At 33.1% G+C, this 26,545-nt stretch overlaps 1 long non-coding RNA gene across 1 annotated transcript in view; it reads left to right on the top strand.

Moving 5' to 3' along the window:
- LOC136843214 (uncharacterized) overlaps nucleotides 1–13,198 on the top strand; it is a 155,837-nt gene extending 142,639 nt beyond the window's left edge. Inside the window, exon 8 of the long non-coding RNA XR_010854481.1 lies at nucleotides 13,084–13,198. This is a non-coding gene — a long non-coding RNA (uncharacterized lncRNA). The remainder of the gene's footprint in view (nucleotides 1–13,083) is intronic.
- Nucleotides 13,199–26,545: the final 13,347 nt, after the last annotated feature.

The raw sequence follows: 26,545 nt of genomic DNA, 5'->3' as shown, positions 1-26,545 counted from the left end.
GCCTATATACACTCACAAGCGCACACGCACACACAGACATGCACACAGAATGTAAAAGCCTATATTGTAAGCATTCTCTCTTGTTCCGAGCTGTTCCTGTCCCTCTTATAACGTCACTTTCACACCTTTTAGGGGATTTTCTCCTCCCATTTTCCTGTACATCCGGAACAGAGATTCATGTCCTTGGCATTATCACTCATTCTTTCTACACATCCTCGTTTAACTCTTAATATCAAACTGTGATTGCGGGAACACTTGGTAGATTCATTACTTTTACCTTTTCTTCCAGTCTACTGGAGTTTACCACATTGCTATACGAGCAACATCGAGGTAAAAAGAGACCATAATACCTGTGTACGTGACGAGGCGGTCAATGGAAGCTCAGGTTGTCTTGTGTCTTTTTAAGGAAGTCATTCTTGACGCTTTGAATCGTTTCCTCGAAAAATAGCACTTGGGATCGAAGGAATGGGTTTGACTGTGTTGTCCTGCGTCCGAAAGTTTTCTTAATACTTGTTGCTCTATACACTTCCATACAAGAATTTCTGACTCTTACGACTTTGGAGGCAGTTCACTACCTTTTCCAACTTCAGGAAGACTGATCATGTAAGAGTTTTTGAACAAAAAAAATATAGGGAAACAATTGTATTCCACGAAGGACAATTAGAATACTCTGTTAAAACAGCAAAAATTATTGCACTGAATAATGAATATGCCCATAACACTTGAAACGACAATTTATGATGCTCTCAGTTTACACAGCGGATAATGTTACTCAAACGATTAAAAAATCGCAGAGATGTGGCGTGTGTATCTTACGGATTATTGCTGTTCTTTTTTTGTGAGATAATAATTTTTTCATAAGACCTATAACAAGGTGTTATATTTATGACAATATCTTCGGACGTTTCCTTTTTCCCATAAAACTCAATGACCGCAGTTCCTGTGAGCAGAAGAATGGATTTGTGGGTTTGATATGGAGAGCCATAAGCTGGAGCAAATGCAGGAAAAATTCTTATAAAAAAAGGGTTTCCAAATACAAGAAAATAAAATATTATAAAGAGAGAGAGCGAGTTTATTTGATCCGTCTTCCTTTCGAATGGGCTTCTGACATTTTCTTTGAAACCTCAGCTTGCATTCCTCAGGAACTATCGATATTATTACTGAATTTCCGTCACTTGATTTTTATAAGCAAATGAACCCAAATTCAACTATTTTTTTTTTTATTTCAGGCATTAACACAGAAAAATATTGCTCCAGTTTTATGAATAATAATATGTGAACTCTTTTAAAGTTTTTTTAGTGAAAATTAAGGTTATTTGACAGCATATTTATGAAGTCTTTTGTCGAGTTGAATATGGACAGAGGAATTCTTTAGTGGTATTTATATACAATTATTATTAAGACGAGATTAGGCGCTGACAGATGGTAATAATGTGAAATTTAGGTAAGTGTAATAAATTTCTTTGAAAGAGGAACTTTAAAAAAATTATTTTATGACTTTCCGAATAAACATAGAATCCGGGAAGGAATTCTCATGAACGTTCAGAGGATTAGTAATATGAAAGTTAGGAGTCAAAAAGTATATCTCCAGAAATGCAATAAAGGATTATTGCTTGCCTGAAAAGACTGGTCAAACAGTAGCTACTACAAGCAACTCGGCAGTAACTTTGTTGAAGGAATTTAATGTTGAAGTAGAGATTCATTTCAAATTGTAACTCGGATACAGAGAGTTTAGTAATGCAAGCTGGGCTGTTTAATGTTCATAACAGAAAAATTGCAACTTGAAAAAATTAATTCTAGATGAAACATCTAGAAAGAGAGTGAAGTAAGTAATAGTATCATATAGTTGATATAGATCAGAAACTTTAGAAAGGAATGACTTGAATGACTTGCGTATTAAGGAAATTTGGAGAAGACACTAAACACAAGTCAGGTCAGACTGATGATGACACCTCTGTGCTAGATGACGGATACATTTCTAAGACAGGATTAAAAATAGTAAAAAACAAGTAAAATACGAGCCTAGGTTTGTTCGGCGTAATCAAGTTTTCTGTACAGCGTATAATGTTGTATGAAACTTTCAGACACGGCCCATAAAACTCGTAGCCGCGGCCGCGCGTGAAACCCAGCTACTGTCCGTCGGTGACCTCAGCCACCGCCCATGAAACTCAGCCGCGGCCCATGAAATTCAGCCACGGTCCTTTGGTGGCCTGTGTTGTTGGTACCTATAACCGTGCCTGAAGTACGATCATGGCTAACTTTAACCTTAAATAAAATAAAAACTACTGAGGCTAGAGGGCTGCAATTTGGTATGTTTGATGATTGGAGGTGGCTGATCAACATACCAATTTGCAGCCCTCTAGCCTCAGTAGTTTTATACAGAAAAAGTGCGGACAGACAGACAAAGCCATCACTAGTTTTCTTTTACAGAAAACGAAAGGTAAGAGAAAACTGGTTGAAAGTAACCAAGCAGTTTACTTTCAATTTTATAATTAATAACATACCGCTGGACAATAATAGAAAGTTTTTCATTCACTTAAAGTGATACAATGGTGTAAAGAATAGTGGCTGCTTAAAACAAAAAATTAAGATAATTTTAAGTTGGCGGGGGGAGTAGTCAAAGTGTTCATGTAAATGGAATTAAAAGAAGGGAATTTGATAAACGAAGAAGTTACTGAGAATATAGATGAAAATGGTATAAGGACAAAGACGCTGAGGTGAAAGGTGTGGATAAGGAATTTACAAAATTCTATGGCTGGTTCATGAGGACAAAAGGGAGTGTTTGGTGAGGACAGGAAAGTAGGAAGAAACTAAAAATGACAGGTGAAATACAAAGTTTAGTGAAAAAAAAAAAAAAAATACGGAAGTACAGTGGCATGACAAAAGAAATCATTTGCAGGCATACATAAGGGCAGATTCAGTAGTAAAACATGAGGCGAGAGACAAAAAGAAGCGAGTAATATATTAATGAAGAAAATAAACAAATAAAAAATTACGTAGATTTATTTAGTCAATATGAACATAATTTATAGTTCATTGCACATACATATTTATTTTGTCCTCGGTGTTGTTCCTACATAAAGCTTTTCACTTACGAGGGCTATTAAAATCATCATAATGATAATTTTTTTCATCTCTTTGTTATTTAATAAATTATATATTTGGTGATAGAGAGATAGATGAATCTCATTATCTGTCCAAGTGATTATACTTTTCGCACCTGCCCTTAGTATATATGACACACACACATAGTTTACTCAGGAGCAGCTGAAAATTGTCTGTTACCCCTAGAACTCAAGATGCGTAATACCTTACTGCTTTCTTACGAATGTTCCATGCTTAATGTGCAAAGAATTACTTCTGATACAGTTCACTGCCCAAAGGTTAAAAAAATAACGAGGAAAATTTCAGTGAATTATTTACTTATAAGAAAGCACTGACTAATTTTACTGAATATTTACTTAAAAGAAAGAATTGACTAAATATATTGGCGACCATTTGTAAATCTTGAAATGTGTCAAGCAAAAACGTACACAAACCATTAGTTGTGTTTAAAATGCGCTGTAGCACATGCATTAAATAACAGAATCTTCAGTAAAATATGAAGCCTCATCAGAATTTCAAGATTCTCTTTTTCTGAACTCCGACTTCTCCTTTGCTTCTTCCTACTGAGGGAAACCTCTTACCTGGATAATGATCGAACGAGAGGAATAACAAAATAGTTTTCTCGACATAAACTATGACGGTTTTCCTTTTAAAGGCTCAGCAGAATTTGAAAATAACATCTAATTTATCTTTCCTACCTGAACACCTGTCTGGGATCCCTTCCCTTTAAGAAGTTCTAACGCAAAGACATAGTTTGTATCCCCCCACCCCATCTCTCTCTCTCTCTCTCTCTCTCTCTCTCTCTCTCTCTCTCTCTCTCTCTCTCTCTCTCTCTCAGTACTGCGATACAAATATGTTTCAAAGCCAGTAATAATCGATCAGACTCTACCTAAACACTATACCGAATGACAGCAAATAAAATATTCTTTTTTTTTTTTATGAAATGTGAGCCAAAGGATTGCCATAACCAGTGACAATAAATATCCTATACATTAATTTCATAGAGTTTGGGGCTAATTTGTCTGTCGAGATAAGATACAAATTAACAGGCTTTTAATCAAAGCTGTTTTAGAGTCATATTAACAGTGTCTGACTGGGACAATATATATTCTGTTCATTAGTGACAAGTACAAAGCGTTTAATTCTCTTCTGACATATATTAGCTTGATCTATAAATATCCGACAATAATCGCCCTCGGTAAATGCTGCGGATGTAGGTATTTGTTTCAAAATGATTGAATGATTCTAGCAATCAAAGGCTTAACTTTCTCACTGTGGCTGTGCGTTATATATATGTATATATATGTATGTTATATATATGTATATATATATATATATATATATATATATAATATATATATATATATATATATATATATATATATATATATATATATATATATATATATATATATATATGTATATACACACAATACAATACTATGCTGTATATGTTTGCGTGAGAATAAACAGATTGGATCATCAGTGATAATCACTTTCCATTTCATTGTGGATAGCTTAATCATTTTAGTATTTCTTTTTAGAATTAGATTTTAGCGTTTTTCATGCTGAAATGATTCGGATTGATGAAATCTTTAAGAATAGGTAAACAATGATGAACAGATAAATTTTGCTTATTTAGTAGGTAATCATTCTAGGATTTAGGTTTCTGTGAAATAACAAATTTTTCTTTGAAATGCTTTCTTTCAATTTTTGTTATTTGAAAAATTTTGGTTTTTGGTAGTGATTTCTAGAAATTTGATTTAGTGGATTTTTTGATACCATACATAACAACAATCTTCATTAAAACTTTTGAAAATATTTAACTCTACAATATTTACTTTTTATTTTTACGAATCATTTTATTCGGTATTTTATTCTAGCTTCTGACGTCTGGAAATACAGATTAGTAACACATGATATTATAATTAGTAGTCTGATTATGAGATCATATATGTTCTGTACATTTTTGTCTAATCATTTCCTTTCCTTATATATATATATATATATATATATATATATATATATATATATATATATATATATATATATATATATATATATATATATATATATATATATATATAAAAGCTCAGTACGCGATTTCGCGTCCTTTCATAATTAATAATGTAAACTGATTTACTTTTTATAAAAGACAGTGTGACTTAAAAGAATGCCGTGTTAGTCTTGAGACTTTTATTCCTTAAAGATATTACGATACTATAAATCTGTATTTTTATATAGTAATAATGATTATTGCTGTATTAGTAAAATGTCATATACGGGGGATTTTACCTAAGACACCTCTTGTCTCTATTTATGTGGTTCAAAGAAAAATTAATATTATGAAATTATTATTAAGTATTCATCTGGCAAAATGTCAAAACATATTCAAGAATAATCCATCAATTTTTATTACCCAAAGGACAAAGGGTAGCTTTATTAACATGTTATATTAATGACATATTATCCTGTTGTAATTAATAAGAGCGTATGCTGTCTTCGGTTGGATTTTATACAGTTTTAATTATACTACTTCGAATTTGATCATTTATGAGATTAAAATGCTTAATGATTTTGTCATCAGTCTCTTGGAAACAATGATATTACGTATCCGATGTCTGCTTATATATTTGGACCTGGTTAAGCCTAGGGTCTTCTGCAAGTCCCTACAATCCACAACTCTTATGTGTTGGTCAATCTTCTTTGATGGATACGTTGAAATTGTCCTAACTACACTCACATACACTCCTGCAACACACACGCACACACACATACACACAAACACGCACGTACGCACCCACGCACGCATGCATGCATGCACACAAACACGCATATATACAGTATACACACAAATATGTATATATATATATATATATATATATATATATATATATATATATAATATAATTAATATATATACATATACTGTACATAGACATATATAAATCACAGAAGATAGATGCACGGGATTTGAGTATAAGCGAATACCACGGGAAAATAACAGCGCGGAAGGTCTGTACCGAACCGTGGATCAGTAAAATTATCATAAGCACTCGGTCACCAATCTATGTGTAACCCAGCAGCCAAACGGGTACTGTCAGTAGTAGAGGAAAGAACGAGCAAACAGTGGTAACTGAGTTTTGGATGTGAATACAAGAGAAAGGTAAAACTGCATATTAACAGAAATAAGCTACGAGGGATACGTTAAACCATAAAACCAAACTATAAATATTTGATGGTTGCTGCAAGAAGCAGTGTATACCCAATTCGCTGTGGTTTATAAGAATAGATGTTAAAAATGATGGTAGGGTTTACAGAGTATGTCGCGCAATAGGTGGCGAAAGGATGTGAACCGGAGATATAAAAAATTCTTTGAAGGAGTGTTTTAGTGAAGAAAACACGTAATATATCAAGGGGTTCCTAAACCCGTTCTTTTCACCGAGGAAAAGGAGGTTCCTGAGTCTAGGTGAGAGAAAAGAATCGGAAAAAAAACTTGAAAAGAAAATAGTTAAATTATTGGCATATTGTAATTGGGTTGCGAAGAGCTGAAGGCTTAAGGACCTTACTCCACACATACGAGGTGAGTCAGGACAAAATTGTAGTTTCATTGAAAAAGGCCTGAATCAGAGTACTTGAAGAGATTGTGTTGTTATGGAGAGAATGGAAGAGGGTAGGTTGTCGAAAATGTTTATCGTTTATTTGTTAAGTAAACAAGAAAGGGAGACTTAGAAAGTGCTAGGTTGGCAGATTCACAGGCGTGTTGAATTAATTTCTATTTTAGTTTCCCGCAAAGGATTTTAACCTTAAATCAGCAATTATGGGACGTTTGCCCATTTTGTTGTGTCAGTCTATTTCCTGTTCTTATTTCTTGCCAGTGTCTTTATTAACTTATTTAAAATGAAGTCAAGGATATTTTTTATAAATGTTACTGGATATATAAAAGAACAAAATATATATATATTTTTGAATACATATTACCGCGAGAATTAACTTTTGATTTAGTGAAAATAATTTGTTATTCTCAAACGTGACTGCATTATGAAAACAAGGGCGCAAAGTTTGTCTTCGAAATTTCCTGGTAGGCTAAAGGAAAATCTTATATACTTATTTTCATAACAGTATAACCGTTTTATGGGAGCATGAGCCTTTTTCAAATAATGCTATCTGCAAACTTTGTTCCAGACACCTTTCCATGGATATGAAGCTTTTAAACAACACTATTGTAATTATCCTTTTTTTATATTTTTCTATATTTCTGTTCTAAACACATGAATCGTACATCTTTTTTGTCAATATATCCCTTGCAATGGCATTTGCTACGGTTTTCTACATCAATGAAAAAAGTTAATCGACTTTGTAATGCCGTTGTGGATATCTTTTGTCTAATTCTTCCTACAAGTCAGGCACGCTCAAATGAAAGCCAATCGTAAAGAATAAAAAGTAATGTAAAATAGAATGTGTTATTAATTAGAATAAAAGACTTAAGAACCGTTACTAGACGGGCATGAAAGCAAAAATTACGTTACATAAAGATAATATTGTTGATCAGATGATTTTGTTTTCATGTTTAAATAACAGTACAGGGTTCTGTTTGTGTATATATAACTGAACAGCCAAAATTAAGATTACCTAAAATGCATTTACCGACGAATGAAACTATTTACCTGTATAAAGAGATGAGTCAAGTAATAATCTTAAAATCTATTTAAAAAAGGTTATACACGTTTAACACCCAGTGTTATATCTGAGCATACATTAAAAAAGAAAAGATAATCTGAAGGACATAGGAAGTTTGTTGAGCAATGGATCTTGTAATGAAAGATATCAGTTGAGGGATATTTGTCTGAAAAATGCGGCCTACTGTCCATTTAGTGAGCATTTTGAAGGGTTGTTGAATGCAGAGTAGAGAAGATTGATAGGAGAGAAAACAGTGAAAGCTAGAAACCAACGTGTGCAAGGCGAGACCAGGTCACCTGATAAATCTGGATAGTTGGATACTGTACATTTGGTAGACAAAGAGAAAACTCTAACCAATAAAAGTCTCCGAAATGCATTGAGAAAGGAATTAGATAAATGGAAAAACGATGTAAATAATAACACATTACAATATGTAAGCAATGCTACTCTTTTTGGTAATATTCACTCTCTGCAAGTATGAAATATCGTAAGAGAGATTTGAAAAGGATTGGTACGAGATGATGTCAGGTAGTTAATAGGTTGAGCCTCTACAAAACTAAGAGCTCACTGGTTGCCGAATATTGTCCTATGTTGTTTTACCATAGTTCTCATTGCTTAGGTAAGGCTATACTAATCATTCTGGATACTTCACAATAGTTAGTGTTACATTCAACTCCAGTCCTTCTTGTTCATGTCCTAAACACATGTTGTATGTTACCAGAAAGCATGTTATTGTTCGAAAAGTACCTTATGCCTAGAACAGCAATGGTATTAACAACCTATACTATCAGAACTGAAAGGACAAGAACAGTTTCGTCTTAGATAGGAGAAAAGGTATGGGTCAAGTGTTTGTTATGATATTAAAACAGAAATGTCAGAAATGTTAGAGTAAAAAGGACAAGAGTTTATGTTAAAATTAATAGTGATCACATCGGGATGTATGGGGCTGGAGGTCACATTTTACAAGAGAATCAGTAAAATGAATAAAAGAAGCCAAGGTTGCTTAAATATATTCAAATGTGATTGGCGAGTTTGGATTAGAAATATAAAGTGTAATTCCTGTTGTTCTCAAAAGTCAGCAAAATGTTACAAATATGAGTGAATATTAATAATATTAGGCACGACTGGAAATGATAACAAGGGAGAATAAATGAGTCAATTAAGGAAGCAGATTTTTAAACTAAAAAATGGATGTAAACAAGAGAAACAAAATAAAAAAGATAATGTCGAGACTGTTGACATAAATTGCTTCTGTTATGTCTGATCATGTTGGGGGGATGGATGATAAGGATTTTCTCAAGTAATGTGGACCTCACGAAGAACAGACAACAGTTCCTGTACGTAATTACAATGAACACATAACAAACCTTGTATCCGTAGCATCACTTCCTTATATAAAAGGTTTAGCATCAGCTCACCCTTCTCTCTCTCTCTCTCTCTCTCTCTCTCTCTCTCTCTCTCTCTCTCTCTCTCTCTCTGTTTAATCTGCATTCCTCTCAACTCTTTCTCGCATGCATGCTTGTTTTTCTTAAAAATTTAGGCCCTTATCTTCCACTGCGTCTTCCACGTCATTTTTAGCAAGCATTATCTCTCTCTCTCTCTCTCTCTCTCTCTCTCTCTCTCTCTCTCTCTCTCTCTCTCTCTCTCTCGCTTTCCTTCTTCCTTCATATTCTTCCAAATTATACACCCTTTCCCGAACTGTCGTCGCCCATCCTCTCCACGTGTCAAAAACCATTATTCCGATCCATCTTTTCAGCAATTCAGTCGTTTTTTACAATATCTTTGCATAAATTTTTTTACCCTTCTGTTTTTTTCCGCGCATGCTAAGCAAAATAATTTCTCCTTTTCCAAAGCTTCTTTCTTTTTTCATTCATTATCATACAAAATTTTTCAAAAAAAATTTTTTTACAGCGCATGTCATATCGCGTGGAAGGATCGTCATGATTTCATCTCCATTTAGATAGCAGTAAGAGTCTTTTTTTTTTAATATCCATGAATGCAAAATAAAAAATGAAAAAGATAGATTACGTTACTGTTTTGAAGAATATAATGATTTATTCTGATTTAACCCCCCCTCTCTCTCTCTCTCTCTCTCTCTCTCTCTCTCTCTCTCTCTCTCTCTCTCTCTCTCTCTCTCTCTCTCTCAAATTCTTATAGCAAAATTCTGAGCGTCAGCTAGCAAACGGGACTGATAACTGAGCTTCATAAATGATCCAAGGAATTAATGCATAGAACCCAAAAAAATAAAAATAAATGTATTTTCCCTTCAGGCCGACGATGAAAACATTTTTCGTCCCCATATTTTTCCCCAAAAAACCTTGCTACATCTAACATAAAAAGGCCTAAAAATACAATTGGTAGAGAAAAGACTTTGGAAGAAATTTCCAACTCATCCAAAAGTCATCCAGCTTTTAAAAATATGAAGCACCAGCCTATGTTTACAAAAGATGCAACAGAGCAATGATCATTATATGATTTCTCTCGTTTACCCCGTCGGTTTTTCTTTTGGTTCCCTTGCTTCTTTTTGACCCAATTTAATTTTTTTTTTATATAGAATAGGTGATGAGAACTATGTATATAAAAGTCTGTTTCTTTTCAAGTTTACGAGGACTGCTTCGTATTGCCACTAAAATTGATATGGATGGGCATGGACAAATGTCAAGAAATAAATAATTTTTATATATGTATGTATATGTATATATATATATATATATATATATATATATATATATATATATATATATATACACACATAATTTCATAATCCTACTTAGTGACTTTATTCTCATGTAGATCCACTCATTTTTGTTGGCTACCACATCCGTCATCATGCATAGGTCTTATATATATATATATATATATATATATATATATATATATATATATATATATATATATATATATATATATATATATATATATATATATATATATGTATATATATATATATATATATATATATATATATATATATACATACATATACATATACATATGTAACCAGGACAGAATTAACACTTTTTTGAAAGTGTACGTAACGTGCTCCAACGATCTTTATTCAGGAAACGGCGTATGAAAGTTCGCTCACGATAACACTTACATCCATTTTTCTCTCTCTCTCTCTCTCTCTCTCTCTCTCTCTCTCTCTCTCTCTCTCTCTCTCTCTCTCTCTCACCGTGTATCGCCTCTCTCTCTCTCTCTCCGTGTATCGCCTCTCTCTCTCTCTCTCCGTGTATCGCCTCTCTCTCTCTCTCTCATCGTTTTCCGAAGTTCACCCACCCGAATCTCACTCATTCTCACCAAAGCAATCAAATGGACTATTTAAAGAAACGCAATAGTTTCTACAAAAATAGGTTTATTATTCAAATAACCCAACAAGAAATGAATAAAACAAAGCAAAGATTAAAATGCATAATAAATGAATTATCGAGTTAGATAACTAAACTCTGAACTGCAAAACACTTCTGATTAAAGAAGTCTCACTATGGCTAATAGCCTGAAAATATCCAAACTCACACATACTCCCCAAATCAATAACTAGTCATGTCAAAAAAAACAGTCTACCACATGTTATTCGAAACAGTCCACACTATCCACTCTGTCCACAGTGTCCACAGACATCTGTTGGAAGAATTAAACACGATAGAAAACTCCCAAAAATATATGAAATGCAAAACACAATAATGGAAAGTGTAAAATGCATAGCCAAGATATGGCAAACGTAACATGACAAAACAATAATATAAAAGAGGTATGAATGTTCATATTAAATCTCCCACACCAGTTCAAAAGTTCATAATGATTAGAAAATCATAGTAAAAATCACAAGTTCAATTTTCTCCCATAAAAACAGAGATTTCAAACTCTACCTTATCTGCCGATTCAAAGCCTGGATCCTCTCCAAAGCTACGTCTAGACAACTGCAGTTCTATCACGTTAATGAACGATCAAACTCATTTTTAGGGCAGATTTTGGCATAATCTAGATCAAATCAACGCACGTACTCACGAATATACATAACGCTTCGGAAGATCACCTGACCGGCAACATTGTTGAGGAATCAAACTATTTGCTGAATACAAAGATTTTACCTCGAGTCTCTCGACCTAGTTTCATCTGACTCCATAAATTCTTCCATCACATCTTAAAGCATTGAAGCTATGAAATGCATATATGTGTCCTTTAAAATTTGTAGCAGCCATATTTTCTGAAATACATACATACTTAACTTCACAATCTTCCTTACTGATTTTATTGCCATGTAGAAGAACTAATTTTTCTTGGCTATTATATGTATCATCGTGCATAAGTTCCGTAATCTCTTCTGTCATGCATTTGGACTTCAAATACCCCGTTTGTATTTTCTTCCTCTTTATAGCTTGTATTGCCTTGGAATTCTACAAACTCCTTATGAAGCCTTTCCAGATTCTGTCGTTATACTACACCCTGTAGTAATTTTTTTTTTATTTGGTTTCACTTCCTTCTTAAAAAAATTCCTGTTGCCATAATTATGTTTGCAACTAAATCTTCAATGCTATACTCGTTTCTTCAATATAAGAGCCATATTTCCGATCTTTGTATGCTCTGTACTACCACAAAATCTAGGTTTGTTTATAATAGTTTTCTTTTCTTACTTGTATTTGAGAATGTTCTTCTTGGGATATAATTTATTTCTAAAATTCAGTCCCATTTCAAAATGCATTACCCAAGAACTCCATACTACCAACAGCACCTTCTTACTACCAACAGCACCTTCTCTTTCCTTGTTCAAATCTCTCTTTAGCGCTACTTAATAAAGTATGCGAAGTGCAATAACAGCTCAGGCCAGTTAATGAGCTTTCCAGTGAAAGATATCTTTCTTTAAATGAAATCATCTAACACTACAAAACAGTCATAGTCTGATTAAAATATTCTTACAAGCCTTTGGTCTCCCATTCATTATTTGTAAGCTTGACCATTTACACTCACTGTCATAAATAATTACTATTTCCAGACTCAAACCTTTCAATAGAATTCACAAAGTAACTTATTTAAACTTTCACACTTTCTCAAAGGCTTCCTGATACTGAAACTTTCCTGATACTACTGCATCATAAATCTATCATAATTTCCTCCTCTTCCTCAAACATTGAAGCATGATCAAAATCCCTACCCTGATAGTCTGCTCTTTCGTAGGATATTTGTAATAACAATATGGAGCGTGGAATTAACAGGCCTATACCAAGTTCCATTGGTGACGTTCATAACATAAAGAATAGTAATGATAATATTTTCTTCTTTTTTTTCTGTACCCGACAGGAGTTAGCAGAATAAATACCATTGACCATAGAGGAAGGGATTCATCTAGGATTCAGTTGGCATTTCGCCTTACCTGAGGTCCATAACCTTTTTCAATTATCGGCAGTGCTATCAGGTAAGTTATGTCTGTATCCATATAGACACGAGATGTTTTCAAAAACTATCTGATCTTTATTCTTAAAAAATACTCATATCCAGATACAAAAGTCTTACACCACTCTCCTTCAAAGTAGTCCCCTTGGGCTGCCACACACTTCTTCCAAAGGTTCTACCACTGTCAGAAGTAACGCTGGAACGCCTCTTTTGAGATGAGGTGTAACTAGTCCATCGCATTCTGCATGATGTCTTCTCTGGACTGAAATCTGGTCCCTTTCATGGGAATTTTAAGCTTGGGGAAATGCCATAAGTCTTACGGAGCTATGTTGGGAGAGTACGGAGCCTGATGAAGCGCAGGTGTGTGGTGTTTGGCCAGGAAACTGTATCAAATGTGAATGGGCAGGTTTGTTATTGTGATGGAGCTGCCAATTCTTGAGAGAGAGAGCAAGCAAACGAAATGTTCTGAGAAAAGCTGTGCAATTTCAGTTTGTGGGTGTGACTTCTGGCTTTTTCCCAAGCTGAAAATGCCCCAGAGAGGGACCAGATTTCAGTCCAGAGAAGACATCATACAGAATGAGACAGACTAACTGTGCACCATCTCAAAAGAGGTGTTCCAGCGCTGCTTCTGACAGTGGCAAAACCTTTGGGAGGAGTGTGTGTGGCAGCCCAAGGAGATTAGTGTGATTGTTGTATCTGAATACGAGTATTTTTTTTATAAATAAAGGTCGGATACTTTTTGGCCACATCTCGTGTGTGTGTGTGTATGTGTGTGTGTGTGTATATATATATATATATTTACTGTATATATATATATATATATATATATATATATATATATATATATATATATATATTTACTGTATATTTATATATGTGTGTGTATGTATGTGTTTGTGTCTGTGTGGGTGTGGGTGTGCGTGTGCATAAAATTGTAACTTTTACTTATCATTTTATTTTATCTTCCTCCCCTATCTCTCGAACCTGAGAGACCCTGGGTGACTGAGATTTAGAATCTTGTAATTAATATCATCAGATTATTATCAGGAAAGTACGAAGTTAGTTGCTGGAACTGCCTAATTACATATAGATGTCATTAGAATAATCTCCTCATTAAATCTGGATCAGGGGGAATTAGAGTAATTATCTTAGGTGTAATTAGCACAGAGGGTCATTTGCTATTAGGGGAATCACTCGTATTACTTCACCAAGTGTAAAGAGAGTTATATGTATCAATAAAAGTGTTCCATTTTTATATTATCGCTTTGTAATTGATTCCAGAATCGAAACAATGAAGAATATTACCACATTTTGATGTATTCCGACATTAGAATGGTGTCATATTAAAGATGGAAAATAATTTTTGTACGTTCTTGTAATCGGTGATTCAATGTCTTGGCAGAACCATTATATTGTTGAAAACCAGGATATGTAGGTTTTACACAGAGTTGAATGGCAAATAGATTTTTTTTTTATTTCATTCTTCAAGCCTTTATTGAACATATTTCAGATACGCTCAGTTAAATTATTACTTTAGTACACGTTTGGAAACATTACAAATTCTATTCGAAAAATCTTTCCATCGTTTACGCTTACGAAGACATTATGATAAAAGGTGATCTTCAGATTTCATTAACTAAATTTAATTTTCCTAAACATTGACTATTTCCATAAATATTCTTAAAGATTTTTCTTCTGCAAATAGCGGTAAGGTTAACGATAACTGTCACTGTTTAGGCTTTTTCATGTGTAAATAATTTTAAATCGATAATAACATGATGCACCGAATTTGTTGCGGAATAATCGAAGTAAAAGCCAACTTTGCATTTATCAGTGAATACCCTATCTTGATTCAGCATGCAAGGCTCCATATAGGAAAAGGAAAATAAACCTTCTAAAGTTACTTTGTGATTAAATATGTACTTGATATGAAAATAAGACAACTTCTTTATACTAAAAGGAATAATTTATAAAAACCATATAAAAGTGTTCATAATCTTAACATAAACACTTTGACCGGCCTCTTCCTAATGAAATGAACATTTCTGCCTTTCTTTTTAAACTGTACATAGCCACACTGTAGCCTATTATGCTACGAAAACTTTCATGTGCCATAAAAAGTTAATTTGAAAGCATGCGACATTAATTCTGATACCCGCCTCAATAGCGTGAGGTATACCTGACAGCTATTTAACTATGCAGAGAGGGCGGAGGAGAACATGAGGTTCGCAACATCATCCTAATATACTGTAGATAAATGCCTTATCATCCTGGATATATTCGCGTAGGTCAGTTGCCTATCTCTTTGAACGACAGGCTGCACGAACCCCCGGGATGCTCGACAGGTGATGAATTGACCTCGCAGAGGCTGCGGTCCCCCAAGGGGTATATATTCGCCTCCTTCGTCAGGAGAGCCATCACTCACTGCATCACCTGGAGCGATGCGTACCATGAGTTGGGCAGTGCTCGTCAAATCTTAACTAGCGTCAGGTTCAATGACGTCTCCATCAAGAAGAGAATATAATAATAATAAAAAAACTAAAAATCTTTGATAAAGACACAGAAATGATATCTAGTTAAGAATAACAAAGCTAGGGCAGGCATTATATGATGAACTATTAACTCATTTATGTGGTGCTGTCTTTTCCTATCAGTCATTAAAGGCGGAATCTCACGTAATGAAGAATACAAATATGATCTGATCGCTAGCAAAAGATACCATAGGAGTAGTCTAGTGAGAGAGAGAGAGAGAGAGAGAGAGAGAGAGAGAGAGAGAGAGAGAGAGAGAGAGAGAGAGAGAGAGAAAGCTATAACTGTATAGTAGAATTACCTTTTACTTAGCACACATCCATAAACAGTTCAATAATCGCTCATTTGACTCAGTATCGCTATCTTAAAACACACCAGCCATGTTTATATGATCAGAAAAAAAATCTTCCTTCTTATAACTCTATTTTTACCCTTGTTTTTGCTTTTTAGCCTAATCTATTATGATTAAGCGAGGGTAAAAGATCTTAAAAAGAATGTATGAAATAGATAAAGGATGAAATGTATCCTAGGTCAGACTCACATATATAGCAAACAAATTCATAATATTTGGTCATCCATTGTGTAAATATTGCTGTAGGCGAAAGTTTGCAGTTGCCGAAGTCAAATAACTGGGGGGTCTTGCGAATACATAAATTATAAATAAATTTTCATCTGGATTGGCAACAGACAAGTTTCTCTATTTTTGACTGTGAAATACTAAAACAAAACAATCCATCTCATTGCCATTATATATAGATGGTCTAAGATCCTTATTGATTGAGTGGTTGGCTCCAAAGGGTGATAATCTTTAGACCCAAAGCAATTTTTATTTGAGATGACGTCACCACCCTGACTTCAATACAATGTTCGAAATACCCAAATTACTTTATTAAATCGCCAAATCGTTTACTTTCAGGCTTTCAGAGTTATAGTACTATTAAAGTATGTAAAATAAGGTTAAAAAAAGAATAAATGAATCGTAGTGTAACAGGCGAGATGGTAAAGATAGGAATGTTGGTTTATTTATTTCATTTCCCATAATAATCCACTAATTTGAATAAGTCTTTATATCATAAATGAAGAGAAGATTTCCTCTGGTGGATATAGATTGAAATTCGTTAGCATTTCTTTGGAAGAAATATCTCCATATATATGTATATATATATATATATATATATATATATATATATATATATATATATATATATATATATATATATATATATATAAGCTGTAAATATTTGTAACACCCTACCTGGGAAGTCTCTTGCAATACTGAATAAGGCAGTGTGAAGGGAGAAGAAAATAGGGAATTACTACACATTATTTTGGCGGGATGTGTCTTAAAATGTAATAAAAATAGGAGACTAAAATATTTCTTCATTGGTGATCATATATAATTTTAGTGCAACAGCGTTAGAACATTATGTTTCTTGGCTGCTGCTACTGGTATTTGGTCTCCTGTTATTACTGCTTCACTGCTATTACTATTTTATTTGTATTGACAGGCATATTCGTACATATTCACACATATTCAAACTTTATATAATATATATATATATATATATATATATATATATATATATATATATATATATATATATATATGTATACATATATACTGTATATATATATATATATATATATATATATATATATATATATATATATATATATATATACATACATATACATACACACACACACACACACATACATATATATATATATATATATATATATATATATATATATATATATATATATATATATATAAATATATATAAAATGTTTGTATGTATGTTTGAGTGTTCGTATGTATGTGCGTGTGTGCATGTCAGTATCAACAGAATAGTATTAGTGGTGCAGTAGTAATAATAGAAGACTGAGACTGAATAGCTGTAGTAGCAGCAAAAACGCAAAATATTTCAACGATTTCGTATTGAAATTAAAAGTAAAATCACCAATGAAAAAATGTTTCAGCTTTTAAGAAACGCTCCGTCACATAAAATATCCAGTAATTTCTTTTCCTTCTTGTCTCTTCACATTGCTTTATTCAATATTGCAAGAGACTTCCCAGGCAGGATGTTACGCAATATTTACAGCTTAAGAATTTACCCCAAAAAGATAGAGAAAACTCTTTCGAAAAACAAGTATCAAGTTTGCAAAGGGCGAGCCTTTCAGACTTAGGAAGTAAGATAAAAAGAGGTAGTGTTTCTAAGAGACCCTTCTTAAACTTGGTGAAAAGACTGAATACGTTTGCGTCCGCTGAACGTAATAACTCTCTCTCTCTCTCTCTCTCTCTCTCTCTCTCTCTCTCTCTCTCTCTCTCTCTCTCTCTCTCTCTCTCTCAAAGAAGAGAGAAATACTGGGCAAAAACGTCTATGAATATTTCTTAACAATAATATTTTTATAACAATGGAAGCGTCTACATCTAATCAAAAAGTTATTTGGAAATTATATAATAAGAAATATATCTCAATGTAAGCACGGGTAATACGTTAAAAAAGGGGGGGAAATGAGTTTGGCCAGGACTGAAAAATAGTAAAGAAATTATAGAGAATATGACGTGGTAAGATAATCAGTGAATTTAACGAATATTCTTCGAATGTCGACGAGGGCTTTCAAGAAATTGCCAGCAGATATTCTTGAAACTGAGTGTTACACCAAGCTTCATTTACATAGTTGCTTTTGAGCAGTGATCATATGTATATACTATGATACATTGTGTAAGGATTTGACTGAAATCAGCTTAGTTGCCTCTGCATGTGTTTTTTCATGTATTATTAAATATTTTTGTTATTTCCCTTATCCAAAAGTATAATGCATAATTCTACCGTTCAAAGAGTAAGGCAACTAGAGGGTTATGTGAATTACTACCAATTTTAACAAATAGGAATATTATCATACTTTTCTAATAAAAAATAGCTGGTATACACTTGTTTCTACATTCCAGTTATTTCTATAGTTACGGGTAAAGTTTGGGCGAATCTGTTAACATACTTCTCTACTGTAGAAAGCTATTCCGGAAGCCAGTAGTTTCGGGTCTTAAGTTTCCACATAAACACACACACACACACACACACACATATATATATATATATATATATATATATATATATATATATATATATATATATATATATATATATATATATATATATATACATACATATATATCGCAAACACAGAGGTACAGATGTAGTTTAACATTCAATTCGATCTCCCTCGCAAATAATGCTGAGAGGGAATTATAACTCATAAGTGGCTCGTCACCTGTGAGATTTGATCCTCCGACAACCTCGTCCCTCCTTAAGTTAGAAGTTGTTGCTCTCTCGGGATCGAATCTCCCATGTGACAATTTTATATATATATATATATATATATATATATATATATATATATATATATATATATATATATATATATATATATATATATAACAAAGCAGTTTTAATAGCAACATTGCCCAAAGGTAACTCTTTCTTGCCGCTTCAATGACAGTAAAGTATAAGTTGCCTGGGTATAACAATACGTACACACACATGCACACACATATATATATATTATATATATATATATATATATATATATATATATATATATATATATATATATATATATATATATATATATATATTATGTGTGTGTGTGTGTTTGTGTTATTATACCCAGCTAATTTATACTTTTCTATTATTGAAACGGCAAGAAGGAGTTACCTTTGGGTAATGTTACTACTGAAATTGCACATTATTTACTAATATGATAATAATAATGATTCATTTTCCAAAGCTGAATACGCTTAGTATTCTTAACGATATATAACCATGAGACCATATCCTTTCCGGCCGGCGGTAGCAACAATAAATAAATAAACAAATTTGATTGCTATTGCAGTGGTAATATGCGGTACATCCTGAACACCGTAACCCTTGGAAATTAAAAGTTGGAATACTATTGCACTGTATTCTATGGCTGAAAAGAATTTATTGGACTATTAGACTGGTTGGTGGGAGGAAGTACCTCCTTAATAACGTAACATCTTTTCTTTGAAGTCAAAGGTAATTGGAGTGTCACATAATTCAACTGTTTTGACAGCTATTATCAAATACATAATACTTGGGCATTGCTCCATGTGAAATGTTAATGGCATGGATCCGTAATCCCTAATTCAGGGAAGGCGGGCACGTAGTGGAGGGATGTTCCTTAAATGATGGATGATATTTATGTCTCACAGGAAAAATTCATAAAACTATTTTGTAACAGATCATAAGCAATACACTACATGGCCGGGTAGATGATAGAGCAAAATATCCCTGGGGATACAAGATTTTACGTCTCGTTTTTTAACATACGTGGATATTTTACATTATTGTTGTGTTTAAGGAGAGGGAATTGACAGTGGGTAAAATGGAGGAGGCTAGACAGGACTGAGGACAACATTACCCGTGTCTGGGGAGGCTGAGATAACCACGGTAAAAGAAGAGATCGGGCTTTTTTTTGTATGACTGCCTCATGCGGAGCACTGTAGACATTTTTAAAATTTATTTGCAGCGACGACCCTTCGGCCCCTAGCTGCAACCCCCTTCATTCCTTTTATTGTACCTCAGTTCAGATTCTCTCTCTTCCATCTTGCTTTCCACCCTCTCCTAACAATTGTTTCAGTGTTCAGCAGTGAGGTTTTCCTCTTGTTGCACCTTTAAAACCTTTTAACTCTCAATTTCCCTTTCAGCGCTGACTGACCTCGTTGGTCCCAGTGCTTTGCGTTTTGGCCTAAATTTTATATCCCATTCTATATTTTTGCGTATGACTGCCCGAATAGGTGTATAGTAAAATGGTGTTAGTTCTGAGATTATAGTAGTCAAATTGAATGTAAACTGGATAACAGATTATGAAAATGACCGTATGTTGCTCAGAAATTTTAAAAAGAGCAAAAATAAAGAAATAGTGTCAGTGACACTCTGAAATTATATCAGGATGGGTTTGTGTAATGAGGTGGGGCAGAGAAGAAGTTGGGTGAAATAAACACTGGTGATAAATTTAGTCTATCTGAGGTAAATCATATACATGTGAACGAGTACAGCTTTTCAGAAATATGTTTTAACAGGACCCTGACTGTTGAAAAAGTTATAATATAGACAACAGAAAATGTTTCAAAAAATTTTGTTAGATCAAGATTATTGCAGAATGGGGGAAAGAGAAAGAGCAAGTTGATGGAGGGAAACAGCAAGTTGAAGGGTGGAAAGATGACAACATCTCTGCCTATTGCAAAGTGAGAATAGACGGTAGTCTTAACTAGAAAGAAAAATAAGTTTAATTAAAAGCAATACATTTGCCATAAAAGACTATATATACAAATTTGCCCAAAGCAAAATATAACAAACTGGCAATGTTATTTGAGGAATCTATGAAACTAAAAAATTGGGTTACTTAGTCATCTGCAAGCCTTTTCAAGTACAGACAATGGAAAAAGACTAAGTAACATTCTGAGGGTATGGTAAAATATGACGGCGTAATTGACATGCATGTGTTGCTGCCAAGAATAGTTATGGATGTTAGATAAGAAAGCAAAACGATTTGCATGAAGGAGAAAAAGAACTTGATCTGGAGTTAGAAGTAACAGGAGGAAGAAGAAGGACCTTATGACCCTTACTGAGAACCTGTTGAATCTTAAAGTATAGATAAACATAGTGCTCTCTCAAGAGAATAGTTAATTCTAATGACATCCGAAAGTATTCACGACATGTGATCATGTAACCCAAAGAAGAATTGTTATGATTATCATGATTACCCAGATTCTCTGGCCAGCGTTCCAGATGTGTAAATGCAGAAAAATAATAATCTTTAGGCAGCAAACAGTGGAGATTAACATCAAGCTAGAGAAAAAAAGTAGGGCTAGAAAATGGAGAAATCAATGCAATAATAATAACTGTAAACATAGTGACAGGTGGGGTCGAAATGGTATTTAATTCATTCTTCCATAACAGCTAACAACATAAATAGCCTATCCGTATCATTCTTGGTGTTATGAATTAAATTAAAAAGCAATGAATTAAATATATGAAGCCTTTTTTTAATTAACTGTGATGATTTTACATATATTTTTTTTATTTGTAATTATATAAAGCGAGGTCACTAAGATTCTGTAATGATGCTGAAAATTAATTTCTGCCCATAACAGAAAGACTGTTACAATGATGAAGATAGGTTATATCATATTTTTAGTCAATTACTTTCATTAGACTTAAGCTGAAATTATCCCAGGATAAACTTATTTCTTTTTACAAAAATTCATTGAGCAGTTTCCATAGTTTTTTCTGCTCACTGTCATCTGATATATTCTTCAGGAAATGCAGATGTAATCACGTATTTTATCCACATTTTCTGCAGACGTTTTTGGGTATCCAGGTCATGTTCAAGTTGTAAAGTAGATTTAAAGCATTCCTCACTTGGAGTGACATTTTCTCATCAGTTGAAAAATGTCTGTGAGACGTTGGTAATACTAATGTTGCTCCTATGAATTATACCAGGACTTGTTTGACTTCAGGGAGTAAAATATTAATTCTCTCTCTCTCTCTCTCTCTCTCTCTCTCTCTCTCTCTCTCTCTCTCTCTCTCTCTCTCTCTCTCTCTTCTTATTTTTTATTCTTCTCCTTCTTTTCTTCCTCTGAGGGAGATTTGCGTTCGTGTATGGTTGTAGATCTTCTCTTTACTAATGCTTATTTCTTTTTATATATATATATATATATATATATATATATATATATATATATATATATATATATATATATATATATAGAACCTAAAAAGTTTTATTGCACAGTTGTAAGAAAATTTTTGGTTTTCAAGTACGGTGCGAGATCAAGTGAAAAATATCTGTGAAGCATGGGTGATTATAACATGAATAGATATGCACTGTATAGTACTTTTCCGAGTTTAAAAAGGAAAATTCTCTCTCTCTCTCTCTCTCTCTCTCTCTCTCTCTCTCTCTCTCTCTCTCTCTCTCTCTCTCTCTCTCTCTCTCTCTCTCTGACATCCATACACTTGAAAAACTAAAATATAAATGGAAACTTGAATTATCACATCTAAAACAATTAGCTAAATGTTACAATTGACAGGTGAATTTTCTTTGGAATTCTAACTGTTTATGAATTCCAGTTTTTCTTGAAGACATGGCATAATGATATTTCATATTAGTTCTACAAAAATAGTAGTGCTTCAAGAAAGTGAGAGACAGACAGACAGACAAAATGACAGCCTGCAAGTTAGTGACTGAACTCCATTCCATAAATTTTTAACTTTTAGAACACTTCTGTAAATAAGTTGGTGGGGCGGCCAGACATGTCTAATTGATTTGAATGAATGTGTCGGTAATTCCCATTCATTTCTTATTCAAAACTTTTGCACATCCACTTTATATTAATTTTCTATGAAAGAATACATTTCTACATTTGCCATTTTTTATAGATGTCTAAAATTTTAATATTAAAATATATTGAGTTTTTATTATAACGTGTAATATGCGATTGAGGATGTTAGACTTTACTATTTAATATCTAAAAGAATAAATGCAAAAATATATTCAAGAATTTATTTTAATGCAGAAGGTATCACGAAAAATATCGAAGGAATTGTTCTCTTTATGCCTTGTTATCATGTATTTTTCTCAATAATTAATAAAAAGAATAGCCATAGTTATCACGACTTATTTAAAAGTATCATTGCTGTAAAATACTAAACGATATAAACTTGAAACAGGGAATATGGCTATCGACATGTCACGCAGCAGGTGATATGATTACCCACTTTCAATGTTAAACTATAAGTTCCTTCGCCAACAGTTGTTAAACTGTACGGTAGATTTATGGAAATCTTTTAATGTTGCAATGAAATTTATGCGTGGCAAAGTTTTCAGTGAATTCAGTGGTCTTTTCCGCCCTTCAGTGGAGGAAAGTTGTTGTATAAAGAAAATAAACAAAACAAAAAAAAATTTCTGGCCTCATACCTGGACCAAGCTACTTACTATTAAAAAGATATTTAAAACTTATATGACTTATTTTAGTAATAATTTACCGAAATCTACCTGAGAATTGTATTATGTAACCAAAATTATGACACGAACAATGGATTATTTTGAGCATGGCATGTCTACACATTTTGTTATATTCAACGTAAAGAAAAAATATCAGAAAATTTATACTTTTTCAAATACTTCCTTTTCTGGCGTCTTATATGCGCTATAAAACTTTGGTGGTCATCGAAGCAGAGGCGTTTAATAGCCAATAAAACCTGGTGAGTCTCATCCACTTATTTATTTTCTTCTTTTTAACATTTTCCATGTATCCCACCCTCACATTTTTAATAACGCTTACTACTCTGTTAGACGATTAACCCCTTTTATTCTCTACCACCTAAAAATAAATTAGTTTGTGCTCGCAAAAGATAAATTTTCCATTTGACTACTTACTCTCGCCTTATTCATGTGTAGGTAACTAGAACCTGATTTTAAGATCTCATTGCGTTATCTTTCTTAAATTCTTATTTTGCAACAGACAGATCTCTGCTCTTTATTCTACACGGCTCAAATGTTTATTGCCGACTCTCTCTCTCTCTCTCTCTCTCTCTCTCTCTCTCTCTCTCTCTCTCTCTCTCTCTCTCTCTCTCTCTCTCTCTCTCTCTCAAGTCTTTGGAAATTGAAATCGGTTACGAAATCAAAATTTCTAGCTAGCCTTTTCTTATTTGCATTTCTTCAGTGATTTATCATCTTTTCCACATTTGACCCAACTCTTGTTGGAAAAAATGCTAACTTTGCAGGTGAGCAGAGGTTTTGTTTCCTGATATATATATACATATATATATATATATATATATATATATATATATATATATATATATATATATATATATATATATATATATATATATATTATATATATTTTAAATCTCAGAAATGAAATAATTTGTTTACTAAATATTTTTTGTGATCTGTTATTAAAGTTTATCGATACTTGACTCAATTCTGCCTTCATAGTTGAAACCCGGGTTGCTTTAGTGTCAGTGTCTCTTAGATCAATTAATGTTGGTGACTGAATTATGTAGAGGAGAAAAATGTCGCTGTTGTTTTACTGTGGCTTTCATTTCCTTCCGAAAAGTTCCTTTTCTTCTCCTGCGTCTTTCACCAAAGCTGGAAGGGACAAAAATATTGATGGTTATTCATTTCATTTACTAATGACATCGACATTATTAGGATATCATATTGTTCCTAAGGTTTTATATCTGGATCATTGCTTAATCCTTCTATTTTTATTCATATATTTTCTTTCTATAACTAAAGTAATATAAGAGTGGGTGGGTTTTTGTGCGTACGGTATTATTTAGAGATTTATTTATTCGTGTATAATGATGATTAATAAATTTCATGCATAAGTTAACTAAGATGTATCTTTCTTGCTTATCAACAAAATTGACTGAACTTCAGTGGGCCTAGCGACGCACTGGCCACGTGTCATAGGCATTGGGACCTGTCCCCCACTGGCCGTCGGCCTAAGAAACAGGAGATCAGCGCCTGCCCTATGAGACTACAGAAGCCCAGGAGGACTGTAACTTTAACTTATGATTCATATTCGACTGTAAAATATTCCTGTTAACTTTTAAATATATACATACATATATATATATATATATATATATATATATATATATATATATATATATATATATATATATATATATATATATATATATATATATATATATATATACATACACATATTTTATATATATATATATATACATATATATATATATATATATATATATATATATATATATATATATATATATATATATATATATATATATATATATATATATATATATTCTATTTATAATGTTTGGACAAATCTGCAGTTCTGGAAGGTGTATTCGTAAATGAATTTTTTATTAACTTTTTATGTCAGAGTTTCCAGTTTTTACTGGATCTATATACCTATTCCTCTACCACTCCAGGAAAGTATCTTTGGAGCTCTGTTCTTAAAGCTTTTTCTCTCAAACTTTTTTTTTTCGAATTTCGTTTTTTATTTCTGTTACTAGGTCGTGAGTAAATGGAGATTTATTCCTTTCTCTTCCCACTAGTCTGTTTTTAGACTCAATTGAATAATTTCAAAAGATCATTTCCTCTTTCTCACACGGAAAATATTCTTTTTTTGTTCCTGGCCTTCCACTACACGACCATGGCTATTTTTTTCTGTGTTTATTTTCTCTTTCTTTCCCGCCTCTCTGACTGCGGTAGGAATCGGTACTATAAAACTTTTCTTTTATTGACTAGCACCTTCAGGTTCAAGGGTGTTTTTTTTTTTTTTAATTTACCAAGTTTCCTCATCTTTTGCCTTTGGCCTACTCTAAAAAGATTCCGTGCGAGTGTGATCTAAAACGTCAACTGTAAGTATTATACACTAGCAGTAGTTTGAGCCGGGTCGCATTTTCCCAAGATGTCACCGAGTTCCGGGACCTTTCAATGAAAAAGAGGGACGCCATATCTTAAAAACCAACCATAGAATTTTCTTGATAATAATCTCATTATGTTTTCCACACCCAAATTACCCACACATACATGCCTCTGTAACACAACTCACCCTAATTTAACCTAGGAGCATGCAAAAATCCGCGGCTGGTGCAATACTGGCATACATCTCAGGAATTTGCTGACCGAAGTACGTGCCATCCTCCAACTTCCTTTCACTCCTTAGCACACACAGGGTAAGGGACTACCTGTTATACGCCAGATTAATTTAAAATACCCCTCCAGGGTCTTCATTCAACCCCCGAGAACATTAGGAAAG

Source organism: Macrobrachium rosenbergii, chromosome 11, assembly GCF_040412425.1.
Source record: "Macrobrachium rosenbergii isolate ZJJX-2024 chromosome 11, ASM4041242v1, whole genome shotgun sequence".
NCBI lineage: Eukaryota > Metazoa > Arthropoda > Malacostraca > Decapoda > Palaemonidae > Macrobrachium > Macrobrachium rosenbergii.
This window is presented reverse-complemented; position numbering and strand designations above follow the sequence as displayed.